Source organism: Pelophylax lessonae, assembly GCF_965119305.1.
Source record: "Pelophylax lessonae genome assembly, chromosome: 1".
Lineage (NCBI taxonomy): Eukaryota > Metazoa > Chordata > Amphibia > Anura > Ranidae > Pelophylax > Pelophylax lessonae.
In genome coordinates, this window is record NC_138768.1 from 573,894,026 (window position 1) to 573,915,002 (window position 20,977).

Sequence of the window (20,977 nt, forward strand, 5' to 3'; positions counted from 1 at the left end):
ACCTACAGAGACCTATCTGACCACTACAGAGACCTACCTGATTCCTACACTAACCTACCTTATAACTATACTGACACCTACCTCACCACTACACAGACCTACCTGATTCCTGCACTAACCGACCTGATCACTACACTGACCTACCTTATTACTACACTGACCCCCTACACTGACATTCCTGATTCCTACACTGACACCTTCATTGACCCCTACACTTACACCCCTACACTGACCCCCCCCCCCCACAGTGACCCCTTCACTGACACCTACTGACCCCTTCACTGACACCTACACGGACACCCTACAGTGACACCTACACTGGCCCCCCTTCACTGACCCTTCTTTCCTGCCCCTACTTCCCTGACCCCCCTTCACTGGCCCCCCTAGACTGAACCCCCTACACTGAACCCCATTCACTGACCCTTCTTCCCTGCCCCTCCTTCATTGACACCTACACTGACCCCTACACCGACACCTTCACTGACCTCTTCACTGACCCCTAGACTGGCCCACCCTACACTGATTCCCCCTGCACTGACACTTACCCTCTACACTGACCCCCCCTACACTGACACCTAAACTGACCCCCCTACACTGACGCCTTTACTGACCCCCCCTACATTGACCCCCCTACACTAACACCCCCCTTCACTGAACCCTTACACTGACCCCCCTACATTGACCCCTTCACTGACACCTACACTGACCTCTTCACTGACCCCCCCCACATTGACACCTAGACTAATCCCCCCCACATTGACACCTATACTGACCCCCCCTTCACTGACACCTACACTGCTGCACTGACTCCCCTACACTGACCCCTTCATTGACACCTACACTGACCCCTTCACTGACACCTACACTGACCCCCCTACACTTACCCCTCCTACGCTGACCCCCATACACCGCCCCCCCCCCTGCGGGCATGGTACAGGAAAATGCAGGACTGTGGGCATGGTAATGGTACAGGAGAATGCAGGGCTGCAGGCATAGTACAAGAGAATGCAGGGCTGCAGACATGGTACAGGAGAATGCAGGGCTGCGGGCATGGTACAGGAAAATGCAGGGCTGCGGACATGGTACAGGAGAATGCAGGGCTGCGGACATGGTACAGGAGAATGCAGGGCTGCAGGCATGGTACAGGAGAATGCAGGGCCGCTGGGCATTGTACAGGAGAATGCAGGACTGCGGACATTGTACAGGAGAATGCAGGGCTGCGGGCATTGTACAGGAGAATGCAGGGCTGCGGGCATGGTATAGAAGAATGCAGGGCTGCGGGCATGGTATAGAAGAATGCAGGGCTGCGGGCATGGTACAGGAGAATGCAGGGCTGCGGGCATGGTACAGGAGAATGCAGGGCTTCGGGCATTTCACAGAAGAATGCAGGGCTGCGGGCATTATACAGGAGAATAAAAAACATATGACAGGCGCTTAGCCACATAATAAAACACAAGTCCATATAGGGTCCAATTGGTTTAAGAAGAAAAATGGGAGGGGGGGGAAGGGAAGTTCAGCAAATAGGGCAGCCATCCAGAACCAATAAGCCAGGGGTTCCACCAAGCTGAAGACAAAAAAGAGAAAGAGGCGCCTCTAAGTGCAGACTATAAAAACACATTTATTTAATAAAATTATGCACTCACATCTGTGCGTGTCAAAAAGGCATATCACATAAACCCTCCTGGGAAGTTCCAAGATCGGTCAATGGGAGAGTAGTCATCCGGTCCGTGCTGCCATCTCTCGTGGACTGGTCTCCTCTTCGCCGAGGCTCTGAAGTCCTTAGATTGAGAACGAGGCTTGGTCAGCAGTAGCATGTGGATGACGTCACAAGAATGCGACGCGTTTCTGAGCATGCGTGCTGCCGAGGGGCAGGCAGCCGCGCTCCTTCTTCACAGCAGCAGAGATCAAGATGGAACAGAATACTTGCCATAAATAATAGACGGAGGGGGAGGGGGATACAAGCTAATGCGGAAGTAATCATTATTATTCAAAGAAATGAATGGGTGTAACATGATGAATGGAAAATTAGATGTAAAAGGATATGTATCAAAATTAAAATTAAGTAAATAAAAATACCAATTAGTTTGAACAATAATAATAATGATAATGACTAATAAATTAAGAAAATAAATTGGATAAAAAAATAAAAATCAAAATAAATATAAAGATGGAAATAAAAATAAAATATATATAAAGATGGAAATAAAAATAAAAATTAAAAATAAACATGGATAATAATAAAATAATAATAAAAATAAAAATAATAACAATAAAAATGAAAATAAAATAAAAAAATAATAAAAAATGAAAAACAAATGAAAATGAAAAATAAAATGACAATAACAATGATAATGATTAATATATATGAAACATATATAGGTATGTAAATACACACATGCATACATCACCACATGAGATTTTAAACACTAAGTGATCCTTTAACAGTATATAGAGAAAAAGAAAACATGGGGATGTGAATAAAGAGGACTCACATGATTGTAGCAATTTCAATGCCCTCATTTGAGGCCGCCAGGCGAAAGGGCGTCCAGGGAATAGATCCAATATGTTTCCCTGGCACATAACCTCTTAAACCGCTCGGCCCCAGTAAGGGTCCTGGGCATTTGTTCAATGACCCACACAGTGAGGCCAGCAGTGGACCCCTGGTGGGCATCAGCAAAATGTCGGGGGACACTACGCTTATCCTTTCCTGATTCGATAGAACGTCTATGCTCACCAAACCTTTGTCGAATCGCTCTGATAGTGCGACCGACGTAGATTAATCCACATGTACAAGACAGGCCATAAACAACAAAATCGGAAGAGCAATTAAAAAATTCACCTAACTGAAAATCCTTTCCCTTAGTGTGAAAAGAAGTTTGGCCATGCTGAACAAAAGAACACATTTTGCATAGCGCTTTTCGGCACCAAAACATTCCTTTTAGGGGAATGAGGGTGGGTACAGTGGTAACTACAGCATTAGATTTTAATTTACTAGGGGCCATTTTATTTTTTAGACTGGGGGCTTTACGGTATGTCACCCTAGGTTTATCTGATATCACTGTTTTCAAATGGGGATCCTCCCGTAGGATGCCCCAATGTTTAGCCAAAATTTTTTCCATTTTTTTGTGTTGGAAGTGATAGGTGGTCGTGAATCTAATAGTGGGATCAAATGGGGGAGAACTCTTTTTGGAAGGATTTTGGCCCTTGTATAATTCAAAGGCTTGATTGACCAAGGATTCCGGATATGGTTTGTCCAGGAATTTTCTTTTCATGGTTGAACCTTGGTCAAAGTAGTCCGACTCCAATGTACATTTCTTACTGAGCCTACAGAATTGGCCTTTGGGTATGTTGGTGATCCATTTTGAGAAATGGCAACTGTCAAAATGGAGAAAAGAGTTACCAGCTGTAGGTTTTGTATAATTTTTGGCACAGATCTTCTCTCCAAGATTATATAATTCCAAGTCTAAAAAAGCTAAGGAATTGGTACCCAAAACTGAAGTGAAAGAAAGCTCATAAGGATTACTGTTGCAATGAGTGACAAAATCGTCAATGAGATTGGTAGGTCCATCCCATATGACAATAATGTCATCAATGTACCTACCAAAAAATACTTTATGGGCTGAAAAAGGGTTACCTTGCCATATGAAATTGTTTTCCCAATAGCCCATTGCCAAGTTGGCATATGAGGGTGCAAAATTTGCGCCCATCGCAGTGCCCCGCAATTGCAAATAAAACTGTTCATTAAATTCAAAATAATTATGGGTCAAACAAAATTCAGTTGCCTCCAAATTAAAAGCAGCCTGTCTAGCATTAATAAATGGCTCTTGTGCAAGAAAAAATTCCAGAGCCCTCAGCCCAAAAGCATGAGGGATGGAAGTATACAAGGAATTTACATCTAGAGAAAGCCAAACATATGAAGTCTCCCATGTGTAAGGGGTCAGAAGTTCAAGGAGATGTTGGCTGTCTCTGATGTAGGAGTGTAGTTGGTGTACTATAGGCTGTAAATATTGGTCTATGTACTGGCTGAAACCTGATGTAATACTCTCCATAGCAGCCACTATTGGTCTGCCTGGAGGGTTGGTAAGCCTTTTGTGCACTTTAGGCAGATGGTAGAAATATTGAGTTGAATAAAAGTCTCTACGAAGAAATTGGGCCTCTATCTTGTTAATAATGCCATCCTCAAGTGTAGATTTGATAAGCCTGTCGGCTTCCATAGAAAACTCAGCAATAGGATCTTTGGCTAATTTTTTATATACAGAAAGGTTAGATAGCAGTCTATTGGCTTCGGCCACATATTCAATGCGATCTTGTAGAACAATGCCTCCACCTTTATCTGCTGACTTGATCACCAAATCAGTATTCTGTGTTAATGCTTGAAGAGCTAAAGATTCGGGTTTGGTTAGATTTTGTGTATAAGGTCTAGTGGATGATTGATGTTGACAGAGTTTCTCAAAGTCAGCAAAAACTACCCTATAGAAACTTTCCAGATATGGACCTTTGGCATGAACCGGAAAGAAGATGGATTTGGGCTTAAGGGAAGAGTGTATAATGGGGGGAGAAGTGGCCAAGTGTTGGGTAAGGATGTTTAATGTTTTATCTCCAGGAGAAACAGAATCTAATAGATCATTAAGGTTGCCCTCAAATTGAAAGACAGGGGAATGAGCAATCGAAGGGGAAACTTCAGGAACAGTATTTTCATGATGGTTCTTTTCTTTCATTTTAAAAAACCTTTTTAGAGTGAGATTCCTAATATACCTGTTCAAATCTTTGAACAGTATAAAAGGATTCGGTTTATTGGTAGGAGCAAAATTAAGACCCCGACTCAACAGAGACATGTCTGCATCTGTTAACGTGTGGGATAAGAGATTGTAAATTTTTATAGTTTGCGGGACTTGTGTGATTTTTTGGGGTTTATTTCGTCCTCCACGGCATCCTCTTTTGTGTATTTTCTTTTTTGATGGAACTGGGAGCGAGGAGGACTGACCCCTAAAAAATGGGGATTGTCAGAATAACGGGAATCGTAATGATTCTCTACTATGGATGAGTGACCTGCAGTTGGGGGACTGTAGGGCCTCGTAGAAGTGGATGATTGGACAGGGACGTTAGTGGTATTGAGAAGAGACATAGGTATGTTCTTGGGACATGTAGATGTTACCTGACTAGTGATCTCGGATTGGGATGGTAGACCAAATGTATCCTCAGAGGGGGCAGTACCCAAAACAGACTGTGAAATAAAAAACAGACTTTTAGGATCAGTATTATTCAAACTAGAATCCCTGTTATCACTATTTGAATAGTCCTTATTGGTGAAGGGTGGAGATGTAGGGTGACGAGGACATCTATTGTAAAATGAATTCAGATCAGAAAGAATTTTTGTGGCATGATTATGTTTTTTATTTTTATTATGATTATGGTGAGCATTATTATTATTATTATTTTTATTTTTATAGTTATTTTGAGTCCTGGAAACAACAGATGATTGGGCATGGCCTAATGGAGGACATGTGGGCAAAAGGAGACTCATGAGTGGTACAATTTTGTTTGTCTTATTTCGGGGAGATGGAACAGGCGGGCCTGCAGTAGAAGGTCCAGAGATAACCCTAAATTTCTTTCTCCAAGTGTATACTCTATCATGAATTTACCCAATTTGATGCCAATGAGTCTATCTTCTTCTCTTTTGGTGTTTAGTTTGAGAGTATTCAGCCAAGACATAGGGATGCTAAGATGTAAATCCGAAATCTCTTATGTAAGCATTTGGACCTCATGTATTAGAGATTCATATTTATGTAATCTATGGGTGGCAAGAATCTCCATCCATTTGAGATACAGGAGAATGCAGGGCTGTGGGCATGGTACCGGAGAATGCAGGGCTGTGGGCATTTTACAGGAGAATGCAGGGCTGCGGGCATTGTACAGGAGAATGCAGGGCTGTGGGCATGGTACAGGAGAATGCAGGGCTGTGGGCATTGTGCAGCAGAATGCAGGGCTGCGGGCATGGTACAGGAGAAAGCAGGGCAGTGGGCATTTTACAGGAGAATGCAGGGCTGCTGACATTGTACAGGAGAATGCATGGCTGCGGGCATTGTACAGGAGAATGTAGGGCATTGTACAGGAGAATGTAGGGCATTGGGCATTGTGCAGGAGAATGCAGGGCTGGGGGCATTGTACAGGAGAATGCAGGGCTGCAGGCATTGTACAGGAGAATGCAGGGCTGCGGGCATTTTACAGGAGAATGCAGGGCTGTGGACATTTTACAGGGGAATGCAGGGCTGCGGGCATACTACAGGAGATGCAGTGCTGCGGGCATGGTACAGAAGAATGCAGGACTGCGGGCATACTACAGGAGATGCAGTGCTGCGAGGATGGTACAGGTGTACCATCCCCGCAGTACTGCATCTCTTGTAGTATGCCCGAAGCCCCACATAATGGCAGGTAGTGCGGCTGTGGAGGAGTCTCACACTTACCTGTTTCTGAGGCGCGGTGACATGTTTGTGCCGGGCGGCGCCATTTATAAATTTAAGTCGTCTCAGGAGCACGGTCGGCCCGGTTTTCCGTTAAAAAACCCCTAAACTGGCCGCGTAGTGACACTGGCGGGGTCGCGGGATGCGCCCCCCCCCGGATTTTGCGCCCGGTGCGGCTGGCCCCCCAGCACCCCCCACGCTATGCCACTGCATCCCGGTACCGTTTTTTAGAGCCGGCAGTCGGCTTTCCGGCGATAACGACCGATGCGGCTCGGGAGCCGCTTGATCGTTACCCCAGCGAGCTGGTGGGGCCGCCCCCCCTCCCGCTGCCTTCCGCAGCTCTGCCCGGTTCTCCCGTCCCACCGCATCCGCCGGCTGGTTGGAGTCCCGATCAAAGCCGAATGCGGCTTCGATTGGGCTCCAATGACGTAACCCTGGGGCGGCATCCATGACGTCACATGCGGGTTACTCGGCTGCTAAAGGCGCCAAATTTAAAAAGTGACTGGAATCAAAAATGCAGACCCCCGATCTCTCCATAAAGAGTACCTGTCATCGCCTATTACTGTCACAAAGGAAGTTTACATTGCTTGTAACAGCAATAAAAGTGGTAAGATTTATTTTTTAAATAAATAGGAAAACATTTTTTTTTAGCTGCCCCCCGTCACCGTGAGCCCCCGCACGAAAGAAAACGTATACGGAAGTCGCGCCTGCAAATGAAATCGCTGTTCTAACCTCACATGTGAGGTATCCTAGCAATCGCCAGAGCGAGAGCAATAATTTTAAAAAAAAGAGCTACTCTGTAACTCTAAACTGGTAACCTTTAAAAAATTTTAAAGCGTCACCTATGGAGTTTTTTATTGACAATAGTTTGACGCCATTCCCCGAGTGTGCGCAATTTTAAACAGTAACATGTTAGGTATCTATTTACTTGACGTGACATCATCTTTCACAATATACAAAAAAATGGCCTAACTTTACTGTTTAGTTTTTTTTAAATGCAGCGAAATGTAATTTTTCGTAATTTTTCCAGAAAAATGGCGTTTGAAAGACTGCTGCGCAAATACCGCGACAAAAAAATATTGCAATGACCGCCATTTTATTCCCCAGAGTCTTTGCTAAACAATATATATATATATATATATATATATATATATATATATATACAGTGCATTGCGAAAGTATTCGGCCCCCTTGAATTTTTCGACCTTTTGCCACATTTCAGGCTTCAAACATAAAGATATAAAACTGTAATTTTTTGTGAAGAATCAACAACAAGTGGGACACAATCATGAAGTGGAACGAAATTTATTGGATATTTCAAACTTTGTTAACAAATAAAAAACTGAAAAATTGGGCGTGCAAAATTATTCAGCCCCTTTACTTTCAGTGCAGCAAACTCTCTCCAGAAGTTCAGTGAGGATCTCTGAATGATCCAATGATGACCTAAATGACTAATGATGATAAATAGAATCCACCTGTGTGTAATCAAGACTCCGTATAAATGCACCTGCACTGTGATAGTCTCAGAGGTCCTTTTAAAGCGCAGAGAGCATCATGAAGAACAAGGAACACAACAGGCAGGTCCGAGATACTGTTGTGGAGAAGTTTAAAGCCGGATTTGGATACAAAAAGATTTCCCAAGCTTTAAACATCCCAAGGAGCACTGTGCAAGCGGTAATATTGAAATGGAAGGAGTATCAGACCACTGCAAATCTACGAAGACCTGGCCGTCCCTCTAAACTTTTAGCTCATACAAGGAGAAGACTGATCAGAGATGCAGCCAAGAGGCCCATGATCACTCTGGATGAACTGCAGAGATCTACAGCTGAGGTGGGAGACTCTGTCCATAGGACAACAATCAGTCATATACTGCACAAATCTGGCCTTTATGGAAGAGTGGCAAGAAGAAAGCCATTTCTTAAAGATATCCATAAAAAGTGTTGTTTAAAGTTTGCCACAAGCCACCTGGGAGACACACCAAACATGTGGAAGAAGGTGCTCTGGTCAGATGAAACCAAAATCGAACTTTTTGGCAACAATGCAAAATGTTATGTTTGGCGCAAAAGCAACACAGCTCATCACCCTGAACACACCATCCCCACTGTCAAACATGGTGGTGGCAGCATCGTGGTTTGGGACTGCTTTTCTTCAGCAGGGACAGGGAAGATGGTTAAAATTGATGGGAAGATGAATGGAGCCAAATACAGGACCATTCTGGAAGAAAACCTGATGGAGTCTGCAAAAGACCTGAGACTGTGACGGAGATTTGTCTTCCAACAAGACAATGATCCAAAACATAAAGCAAAATCTACAATGGAATGGTTCACAAATAAACATATCCAGGTGTTAGAATGGCCAAGTCAAAGTCCAGATCTGAATCCAATCGAGAATCTGTGGAAAGAACTGAAAACTCCTGTTCACAAACGCTCTCCATCCAACCTCACTGAGCTCGAGCTGTTTTGCAAGGAGGAATTGGCAAAAATTTCAGTCTCTCGATGTGCAAAACTGATAGAGACATACCCCAAGCGACTTACAGCTGTAATCACAGCAAAAGGTGGCGCTACAAAGTATTAACTTAACCACTTGCCTACAGTGCACTTTCACCCCCTTCCTGCCCAGGCTGATTTTCAGCTTTCAGCGCTCTCACACTTTGAATGACAATTACTCAGTCATGCAACACTGTACCCATAAAAAATTTGTGTCCTTTTTTTCACACAAATAGAGCTTTCTTTTGATGGTATTTAATCACTACTGGGTTTTTTATTTTTTGTGCTATAAATAAAAAAAGACTGAAAATATTGTGAAAAAACGCATTTTTCTTTGTTTCTGTCATAAATTTTAGCAAATGAGTAATTTTTCTTCACAAATTTTGGCCAAAATTTATACTGCTACTTATCTTTGGTAAAAAATAACCCAAATAAGTGTATATTATTTGGTCTTTGTGAAAGTTATAGAGTCCACAAGTTATGGTGCTAATCATTGAAAATTGATCACACTTGACCACACCTGATGTACTGAAGGCCTATCTCATTTCTTGAGACACTAAAAAGTCAGGAAAGTACAAATACCCCCCAAATGACCCCTTTTTGGAAAGTAGACATTCCAAAGTATTTAATAAGGGGCATGGTGAGTTTTTTGAAGTTGTAATTTTTTCCCACAACTCTTTGCAAAATTAAGATTTTCTTTTTTTTACAAATTGACGTATTAACAGGTTATTTCTCTCACACAGCATATGTATACTTGCAACTACACCCCAAAACACATTCTACTACTCCTCCTGAGTATGGCGATACCACATGTGTGAGACTTTTTCACAGCCTGGCCACATACAGAGGCCTAACATCCAAGTAGTACCGTCCGGCATTCTAGGAGCACAAATTACACATATAATTTCCTGACAACCTATCGCACTTTTGAAGGCCCTGGAGCACCAGGACAATGGAAACCCCCATAAAATGACCCCATTTTGGAAAACAAACAGCCCAACGTATAATTTTTGAGGCATAATGAGTCTTTTGAATATGTCATTTTTTTCCACAAGTTTTTGGAAAATGTGAAAAGAAAATGAAAACACATTTTTTTTACACAAAGCTGTCCATTTATGCAATATTTCTAACACATAGCATGTACATAGCAACAATTGCACCCCAAAATACATTCTGCTATTCCTCCTGAGTATGGCGATACCACATATGTAACACTTTTTCACAGCCTGGCCACATACATATGCCTAACATTCAAGTAGCACTTTTCACAAAGTTGTCCATTTATCCACTTTAATGCCCCGTACACACGTGCTGATTATCTGAAGACTTTTGTCTTCAGATTTACCTTTTCTATGTAGTGCAAGGGCCTGCCGGATTGCATACAAATTGAAAGTGTTTAGGTTTGACCTCATATTATATGGTTTTGGTAAGTCTGCAGACAAAAGTCTTCAGATAATCTGCACGTGTGTACAGGGCATAAGACTGGGCCTATTTTTGACACTTGGTGTTTACAAGCTAAAATAATTTTTTTTGCTAGAAAACTACTTAGAACCCCCAAACATTATATATTTTTTTTTAGCAGAGACCCTAGAGAATAAAATGGAGATCGTTGCAATATTTTTTATCATACCATATTTGCGCAGCAGTCTTCCAAATGCGATTTTTTTTGAAAAAAAATTCACTTTTTTGAACTAAAAAATAAGAAAACAGTAAATTTAGCCCATTTTTTTTCCATAATGTGAAAGATAATGTTACGCCGAGTAATTAGATACCCAATATGTCATGCTTCAAAATTGCGCATGCTCACAGAATGGCGCCAAACATTGGTACTTAAAAATCCCCATAGGCAACATTTTAAAAATTTCTGCAGGTTACTAGCTTAGAGTTACAGAGGAGGTCTAGGGCTCAAATTATCGCTCTCGCTCTAACGATCGCAGCGATACCTCACATGTATGGTTTGAACACCGTTTACATATGTGGGCGGGACTTGCGTATGCGTTTGCTTCTGCGCGCGAGCTAACGGGGACAGGGCGCTTTAATTTTTTTTATTTTTCCTATTTATTTTATTTATTATTTTTTTATTTTTACACAGTTTAAAAAAAAAAAATGTTTTGATCATTTTTATTCCTATTACAAGGAATGTAAACATCCCTTGTAATAGAAATAGGCATGACAGGTCCTCTTTATTGTGAGATCTGGGGTCAAAAAGACCTCACACCTCACAACTACACTAAAAAATAAAAAAATAAAAAATTGTTTAAAAAGGAAAAAAAAAAAAAAGAAAAAAAAAAAAGCTGCCCTTTAAACCGGTTGCTAGGCAAAGTCTTTTGACGTAGCTCCGGTCCTCCAAGACCATAGAGTCGAGTGAGGGCCATCTTGCCCTCACTTGACTTCCTGTCTCTGAGGATTCGGGACCGGATAGTTTTCCCCGCTGCCGGCGGGTCCGGTAAGCTGGGAAAACGTCTGTGACGCGGCAGGAGGGGGGGGCACCTCTTCCCCTGCACCGTAAGGGTAATTCCTTGGCGAATTCGCCACTGGGACCACCCTTATCTGAAAGCCGACCGCCCGCCGTTTCAAAAAATACCGGGGTTATGGGGGCTATCTGCTGCCATAACCCCAGTATTTAGCTTTTAATGGCCGACGCATATAGGCGGTCAGTAAGTGATTGCATGTATATGGCAAACAGGTGACGATGACTGATGGGGTGACAGGTAGGGCTGCGGAATATAATCGAAAGATCGATGCATCGCGATTCGTCCCTTCGCGATTCTGCATCGATGCGGGTTGCCGGCATAATCGATTAGGAAATGACGTCATCAGCCGCGGCCACGCCCTATCGCGCAAGGGAGAAAAAATCACAAGATCGGAAGCTGATTGGTGGGTTAGTGGCGGGAGCTTAATAAAAAGGCTCCGCCCCTCCCCTTCCGTCTCTTTGACCCGGGCCGAGGCGCAGCAAGACATCCCCCGCGTGTATCGGCGTCCCACCTGCGACCTTGCAGCCAAGAAGCCAGCCAGCCAGCCAAGCCACAAGCCAGTCCACACTCCACACACAGGAGCCCCAAGTGCGTCCCCATCGCAGCCAGCCAGCGCCGCCAGCCTCACCTCACCGTAGCCGACAGGCCCAGCCGCCACGCCACTGCCAGTGACGCCAGCCGCCCGCCACAGAGCCCAGAGAGCAGCACAGCACCTGTCCTCCTCTGCAATGCAGTTCACAACAACAACCCACACAGTCACACAGCAGGTATGTAGTCCGAACAAATAATTGTGTAATCATTCATGGGGGTCTCGTCTGTATCTCTGGGGGATGTCTGTGATGGGGGGGGCCCGGGACAGGGGACGGTCGGTCGGGCCCAGGGGTACTGTTCTGCTGTGGCAGTCTGGCAGCCAGGGGGCTCTCTCTGAGTGTCAGTGGGGGCCTGGGGGTCTCTGTCAGTGTCAGCTGTGGGGGTCTGGGCAAGGGGGGGACTCACTCAGTGTTTGTCAGTGCTGTGGGGGGATTGGGGAAGGTGTGGGACATCCAGGTCTCTGTCAGTGTAAGCTGTGGGGGTCTGGGCAAGGGGGGGGACTCTCAGTGTTTGCCAGTGCTGTGGGGGATTGGGGAAGGTGTGGGACATCCAGGTCTCTGTCAGTGTCAGCTGTGGGGGTCTAGGCAAGGGGGGGGGACTCACTCTCAGTGTTTGTCAGTGCTGTGGGGGATTGGGGAAGGTGTGGGACATCCAGGTCTCTGTCAGTGTGTCAGGCTGCAGTGTCAGCTCAGCTGTGGGGGGAGGGGGGTCTCTGTCAGTGTCACTGTCACAGGCAGCTGTGGGGTAAGGGGGGGCCCCGGGGGTTTTGGCTCAGTGCATGCATAAGGGAGTCTGACAGACAGACAGTCATATTTTATGAAAGATGTTGCTTGGTTGACTTGTTGCGGCTTAGTTTACAAGTTTTTTTTTTTTAAACACTGACAGAGTTTGGCAACTTACATCATCCGTCTCCGTCACATACGTGGTAGTATGGTAATGGCAGAAGGAGAAAAAGATCGAGAGATAAAAAATGCACCTAGTGTTTTAAGAGCAAACATCTGGGCACATTTCGGATTTTACGAACACACAGGGAAGCATGAGTTGGACAAGACACACACCGTATGTAAAGCCTGTCACACAAAAATTAAATACCTAGGGAATACTACGAACTTGAGAAACCATGTTAGCCGTTTTCACTCTGAGTTAGTAACACCTGTCGCCACCAGCAGTGCCACCACTGCCAAGGAAAGACTGCTAGACCAAGATCAGCCAAGAATTGATGCCATACTGTCAACTTATCCGCCCAACTCAGAAAAAGGGAAGAAACTAACCAAAGCTGTGGCAGCTTTCATCGCCAAGGACCTACGGCCTTACTCAGTTGTGGACAACGCCGGGTTTCGCTACCTTGTGAAGACGCTAGAGCCACGTTATAAGATCCCATCACGCAGTCACTTTACAGAAAACGTTATACCTGCACTCTACCACGACACCAAAGCTCAGGTACTTGCGTCAATGAACCAAGCCAGTCGAGTCGCAATAACGTGTGATTCATGGACTTCAGTCACAACGGAGTCCTATGTTACAATAACAGCACATTACCTTACTAAGGACTGGCAGGTCTTGTCACATGTGTTGCAAACAAGAGCCATTTATGAGTCTCACACAGGTGCTCATCTGGCAGAGCTGCTGTCGTGGAAGAATGGCAGCTGTTTGATAAATCTGTAGTGCTTGTGACCGACAACGCGGCGAACATGATAGTTGCAGCTCAAGTTGGTAAATTTCCTCATGTTAAATGTTTTGCCCATACACTCAATCTTGCATGTCAGCGGGCACTGAAAGGGGCCACGCTCTCCAGGCTTCTCGCCAGAGTGCGACGAATATCCACATTCTTCCATCGCAGCACTAGAGCAAGCCACTGTCTAAAAGAGAAACAGAAATGTCTGGGCCTGAAGAATCATAAGCTAATAACTGATTTGCCAACAAGATGGAACAGCGCATATGACATGGTAGAGAGGTTCTTAGAACAATAACCTGCAGTTTGTGCCACCTTGCTGTCTCCAGAAGTCAGAAAAGGAGAGTCTGATCTCTGCACTCTCAATGAAACAGATGTGTCAAATGCAGAGGACGCTGTGAGTGCATTAAAGCCAATGAAGGATGCAACCTTGCTGATGTCAGAAGAGCGCAACCCAACAGTGTCTCTCATTGCCCCTCTAAATGCACAACTGCTCCAGAGCATGACAGACACCATGGGAGACACAGCCATGACCCATGAGATCAAGAATGCCATCAAAACAGATCTCCTGAAGAGGTACAGCAGTGAGGCAGAGAAGAAGATCCTTCATACAGCCTCTGCACTGGATCCTCGCTTTAAAGGACTGCCTTTTATTCTCACAGAGGAGGAGAGATCGGAGATATACAGAGGAGTGACTGAGGAGGCTGCATCTTTGGAGGTAATTAGAATTTCATCATGTTTCCTGCCAGACAGCTAGAAGCTCAGCTACATTGTGTTGTGTAATAACATGCCCTGATTCACTGATGCGGTGTGGGAAGTGGAACTGTATGGTATACCGTGCAGTTTCCCACACCTCATCAATGAATCACACTCTTAGTCAGTTCAGCTCTTCTTATACTATTATCTTTTGTTCAAATACACAGATTACATCTAATAGAAGGACAAATGTGGATGAAGTGCCTAGGGAAAAAGCAACTGTGGAAGAAGAAACAACACCCATTGAGGACAGCCATTCTCCTCCCAAAAAAAAGGCCACAACATCGCTGCTCATGACTTTGCTGGGGCAGTCTTTCACTGATGGTGCAATAGAACCTAAGACCCCCTATGCCAAGGCAGAAGACGGAATGGAAAAATATTGTAAAGCCCCACCTCTGCCTCTCACTGAGGACCCTTTAAAATGGTGGCGTGAGCATGAGGTCATATTCCCCCTCCTCTCTCAGCTGTCAAAGCACTACTTGTGTATCCCAGGTACAAGTGTATCTGCAAAGCGGGTTTTCTCTACTGCAGGAGATGTTATAACAGCGAAAAGAAGCAGTCTTAAACCTGAGCATGTGGATCATCTAGTGTTCTTACAGAAAAACCTACATGTTCCCAAATGCTAAGCACTGAAATAATTACTAATTCATGTTTTTAATGAATTAGTAATTACTAATTCAGTCTGCCGCCAGTCACCAGTCAGTCACATCACCAGTCTTGTTTTATAGCTTTATAGCACTGATGGTTTGTTTTTGAAGATTGTCCTGTCCAAGGTGTCCATTTCCAATCCATAATCCATTCCGTTGCTTCACACTAAAAGTGTCTAGGCAAGTAGGCAGGGGTTCATTTAACCCTCAACCAAATAAATAATATTAAAGTGTATTTTCTTCTAGACAACTGACTGACACCAAGCCAGTCACGGTGCAGCATTATAGGAAGGAAAATCATTGAGAGAAATAACTTGTACATTTGAAGCTTAACCTCGAGTAAATCTTATCTTATTGGATCACAAATAAATACACCAATTGTGGATTCTTGTGTAATATACTATATTTGTGAGTTTGTGAATGTGACCCCCATAGGATTTCCTCAAGGTTAAGCTTCAGTTTACAATTTATTCTCTCAAGGATTTTCCTTCCTCTAATGGTGGCTTGTTGGGTAGCTTGGCTTCAGTTACAGATGTAATCGACATGGTAGAGTGCTGCTCAGTGCAGTGCAGGTAAAGTTTTCTTTCTGTAACGTGACTGACTGACTGACTGACTGACTGACTGACTGTCGTGACAACTCAAGAGCTTATAACGCAGCTCTAGCATTAACTCAACACACACACACACACCCAGTGTGTGTGTGTGTGTTGAGTTGATGCTGAGGCTGCGTATAAGCTTTTGAGTTGTCACGAGTCACGACACACACACACTGTGCTTAGTTGACTGGCAATGGCAGGGGAAAACACAATCGCACTGAACCTGGAACATTTTATATTTTTTACAGCTTTTCTGGCACTGGAGAGATGGAGAATGGCTTGTTTTCAAAAATGGTCCATTCACATAAGTGAATTGATAATTATTTAAGCTTAAGCTTATATTTGTATAACTCCCCTCTAGCAGCCATCAACTCACTTCACTTGAGTTGACTGGCAGTTGCAGGGGGAAACAAACATCACGGGGAACATGGAAGTTATGCAGCAGTGCACTATTGCCAGGTTCACCTTTGATATTTGCTACTAGTCAGGAAGTGCTCTGTTTTGTAGAGGACAGGTTATGGCACACACCTGGAATTTATTGCAACGCATGTCTGTCTGCTGGTCTGTTGTACTCTGTAGCAATAGCAAGTGTAGTGGGTTCCCTCAACCAAACAAATACTAAAGGTAAAAGTGTATCTAGACAACTGAGGGCAAGCCAGGCAGCCACGGTACAGGAAAGGACATCCTTGAAAGATTAAATCAATCATACATTGAAGCGTAAAACCTTGATTAAATCTTTACTGGATCACAAATACACACAAACCTGACCTAACCTATATGCCTTGAGTTGTACCAGTGTGCCAATGCCAAACCTTTCTTCAGTTCTCATGATTCTGATGCAGACAATCGTGTTGTGTGTTTTTTTGTGATCCCATGAAGATTTACTCAAGGTTTAAGCTTCAGTTGATGATTTACTCTGTCAAGGGTTTTCCTTCCTCTAATGGTGGCTTTGGCTTGGCTTCAGTTGGGTTTAATCGTGGTAGAGACAGAGACGTTTTTTGTAAAGTAAGTGACATAAAAGTGACATAAGTGAATTGATAAGCTTAAAGCTTATATTTGTAACTCCCCTCTAGCAGCCAATCCATCAACTCACTTGAGTTGACTGGCAGTTGCAGAGGGAAACAAACATCACGGTGAACATGGAAGTTATGCAGCAGTGCACTATTGCCAGGTTCACCCTTGATGTTTGCTACTAGTCAGGAAGTGCTCTGTTTTGTAGAGGACAGGTTATGGCACACCTGGAATTTATTGCAATGCATATTCACATAAAAGGATTTATATATAATGTTTTGTGGGAATTTATGATGACCATTTTCACAAGAATATTAGCTTGGCTGGCTGGCTGGCTGGCTGGCTTCTTCTATCTTGGCTTGCCTTTAAAGTACAACTATAGGCCAAACTTTATCCAAAATTCAAAAAGTTTTGCCTTTAGTTGTACTTTAAATGGTGGTAGGCCTGGTTTATATTAATATTTTCTTTTATGAAGCAGCAAACTGCACTACTACAGTTTTTTACTAATTTTACTGTTACTTCTAGTAAAATACTAGTGTTGTCTGTCTCTGCTATGCTGTTTGCATTTTCAGACCTTCCTATATGTTTGTATGCAGGGCTTGCAGGCCATGACAGGGTCCAGGAAAGTGTCCTTTGAAGCAAATGAAAATAAAAAGGATTCTTTTATTTGTGACTGCTTGATTGTTTGTTTTTTTTTTGATAAAGTTTTGAAAACCATTGGGCAGTGGGCTGGGCATGGGCATTGGGCAGTAATCGTGATGCATCGTGATGCATCGCGGAATCGTATCGAATCGCGACCCTAATAATCGTAATCGCAACGAATCGTGCGGTAAGTGAAGATGCGCAGCCCTAGTGACAGGTGACTATGACTGATGGGGTGACAGGTGACAATGACTGATGGGGTGACAGGTGATGATGACTGATGGGGTGGCAGGTGACGATGACTGATGGGGTGACAGGTGACGATGATTGATGAGGTGACAGGTGACGATGATTGATGAGGTGACAGGTGACGATGATTGATGAGGTGACAGGTGACGATGATTGATGAGGTGACAGGTGACGATGATTGATGAGGTGACAAGTGACGATGATTGATGGGGTGACAGATGACAATCACTGACGGGGTGACATGTGACGATGATTGATGGGGTGACAAGTGACGATCACTGATGGGGTGACAAGTGACGATGATTGATAGGGTGACAGATGACGATGACTGATGGGGTGACAGGTGACGGTGATTGATGGGGTGACAGGTGACGGGCGATGGTCACTGATGGGTGACAGGTGACGGGCGATGGTGCATGGCGGTACTGATGGCAGTCTCTGGTGACCGGTGAACTTTAGGCTATGTCCACATGTGAGCGTAGCGATCGCGGGCAGAATCACTGCGATTCCGCCCGCGATCCAGAAATCATTGCAAATGGCGGGACGCCTGTGCGTTGCCCGTGATTTGCAATAGAACCCCAAACGCTGTGCAATGTTGCTGCGATTTCCGCCTGCCGAATCGCGGTAACTTCACGCAAACAACGCATGACGCCCCAAAGAAGCTCTTGTACCTTTTTTGGGCGTCATGCGTTGTTTGCGCGATGTTACCGCGATTTGGCAGGTGGAAATCGCTGCAACATCGCACAGCGTTTGGGGTGCTATTGCAAAAAACAGGCAACGCACAGGCGTCCCGCAATTTGCAATGATTTCCGGATCACGGGCAGAATCGCAGTGATTCTGCCCGCGATCGCTACGCTCACATGTTTACTACCGCCGGTGACAGCTGTGTTCCCACGGAACACAGTGCCACCGACACGACCGCGCCGCGCGCTCCCGAACGCGCATGCGCGGTCATCTTGTGGGCGCCTCCATTGTGATCGGCTGTGTCATTGGAACACAGCTGATCACGTGGGAAACAGCCACGCCCATTGACTGTTTCCCCCCTGCTGGTGACGGGGGGTGTCCCGGGGACACCCCGACACCGGCAGTGCAGGGCGGCGCGCACGCGATCGCGCGCCTGCCCTGTATCCTGGGATCACGTCATATGACGTCTTCCCAGGATAATGGTTGCACCGCTCCGCCGTCAATTGACGGCGGGCGGGCGGCAAGTGGTTAAGGGGGCAGAATAATTTTGCACGCCCAATTTTTCAGTTTTTTATTTGTTAACAAAGTTTGAACTATCCAATAAATTTCATTCCACTTCATGATTGTGTCCCACTTGTTGTTGATTCTTCACCAAAAATAACAGTTTTATATCTTTATGTTTGAAGCCTGAAATGTGGCAAAAGGTCGCAAAGTTCAAGTTCAAATCTTTTGGCGGAAAACCTCTAGCCAATGAGTGTAACCTTTTACTTCCAATCTCTCCTGTCACTGGGCGGAGTCAGCATTTACCTCAGGTCTGTCAGCTGGACTCACCGCTGGGATTCTCCTCAGCCTTCCTTCTGGATATTTGAACCTGCTCTCAGCCCAGAATGGATATTTTACTTCATGAACTACTTCAAAGGACTAATTCCCCTGGAGGAAGGCTTGCCTCTGTTTTTTGTTTTTTTTTACTCCCCCCTTCCTCAGTTTTTAGTGGTGAGAGCTCTATCATCACTTCCATCTATGGGCCCTGGGCCAGTATTGTGCCTCTCATTCCTGAAGTGCCAGGGCTACCCAGTATACTGATGGTAATAGGGTACCTGAGGCCAGCCAAGGAACTTTTCTTCTATCTGTAGGCAGACCAAGACCTGTGGCCAGACCATAGGAGCATCACCTCACCTCCGGAACCGGGTTGCCATTGGGACTTGGCAGGGACCAGAAGAGGAGGACTGCTGACTGGAAGTGTCAGCACACAGGCCGACAGGGCAGAAGCTACCATAAAAGAATACACAGGACGAGGAGGCCCGAGTCTTCTTCAGACACCCACAGAGACACTGTTCCTGCCACCATGAGCCAGGTAGGCAGCGGGTCTGAAGCTGCTACCATGGCCCGACAGTGTGATCAACATCTCTACAACAGGACCCTCATCATCATCAATCATCATCATCAATCATCATCATCACAGGCTTAGCGGTGAGTGAAGGCTCTGAGGGCTGGGAATGTACATAGACTTCGCTCTGTTCTGTCTGCTTCAGTCTCCTCTGTGTCAGTGTCTTCCCTGTCAGTGTGCTCTGTCAGTCTTTAGTCATCCCTTTAATTCCCTCTCCTATCTCCAGTGCTTTTAGTTATATTTCACTTATCTTTAGTTATATTTCACTTACCGTATTTATCGGCATATAACACGCGCCGGCGTATAACATGCACCTAAATTTTTGGGCAGAAATTTCAGGAAAAAAGTTGAAATTTAAAATAAACAGCTTTGAACTCAGAAGATTTTTTTAAAATTAAATGTAGTCTTACCAGTGCCCACGAATGCAGCCTCCTCAGTGCAGTGTCCTTAAATGCAGCCTCGCCAGTGCAGTGCCCATACATGCAGCCTCGCCAGTGCAGTACCCATACATACAGCCTCCCTAGTGCCCATAATTGCAGCCTCGCCAGCGCCAGTGCCCATAATTGCAGCCTCGCCAGCGCCAGTGCCCATAATTGCAGCCACGCCAGCACCAGTGCCCATAATTGCAGCCTCGCCAGCACCAGTGCCCATAATTGCAACCTCGCCAGCGCAGTGCCCAAACATGCAGCCTAGCCAGCTTAGTGTCCATACAGGCAGCCTCGCCAGCGCCAGTGCCCATAATTGCAGCCTCACCAGTGCCCATACATGCAGCCTCGCCAGTGCCCATACATGCAGCCTCGCCAGTGCCCATACATGCAGCCTCGCCAGCGCCCATACATGCAGCCTCGCCAGTGCCCATAATTGCAGCCTCGCCAGCGCCACTATACAAATCACTTGTCCAGAAAGCAGCACGGCCGCCGAGAGTTAGAAGGGGGCGGGCAGCGCCGAGGAGAAGGAAGGACACGCTGTCATCGGAAGTCCCGGCGCCTATGATTGACGTCGGCATAGGAGGCAGGACTTCCGATGACAGCACATCCTCCCTTCTCCTCTGCGCCGCCTGCCCCCTTCTAACTCTCGGCGCTGCTAGTTCTTTCTGGACTTTTTTTTTCTTATATCGGCGTATAACACGCACTGCTACTTTTTCCTCCATTTTTAGGAGGAAAAAGTGTGTGTTATACGCCGATAAATACGGTAGATGTATTTAAAAATAAAAAATGTAAAAATCTAAATTTTTTAACATTTTCGGCCAATTGGTTTTCTGCTACATATTTTTGGTAAAAAAAAAAAAAAAAATCGCAATAAGCGTATTTTGATTGGTTTG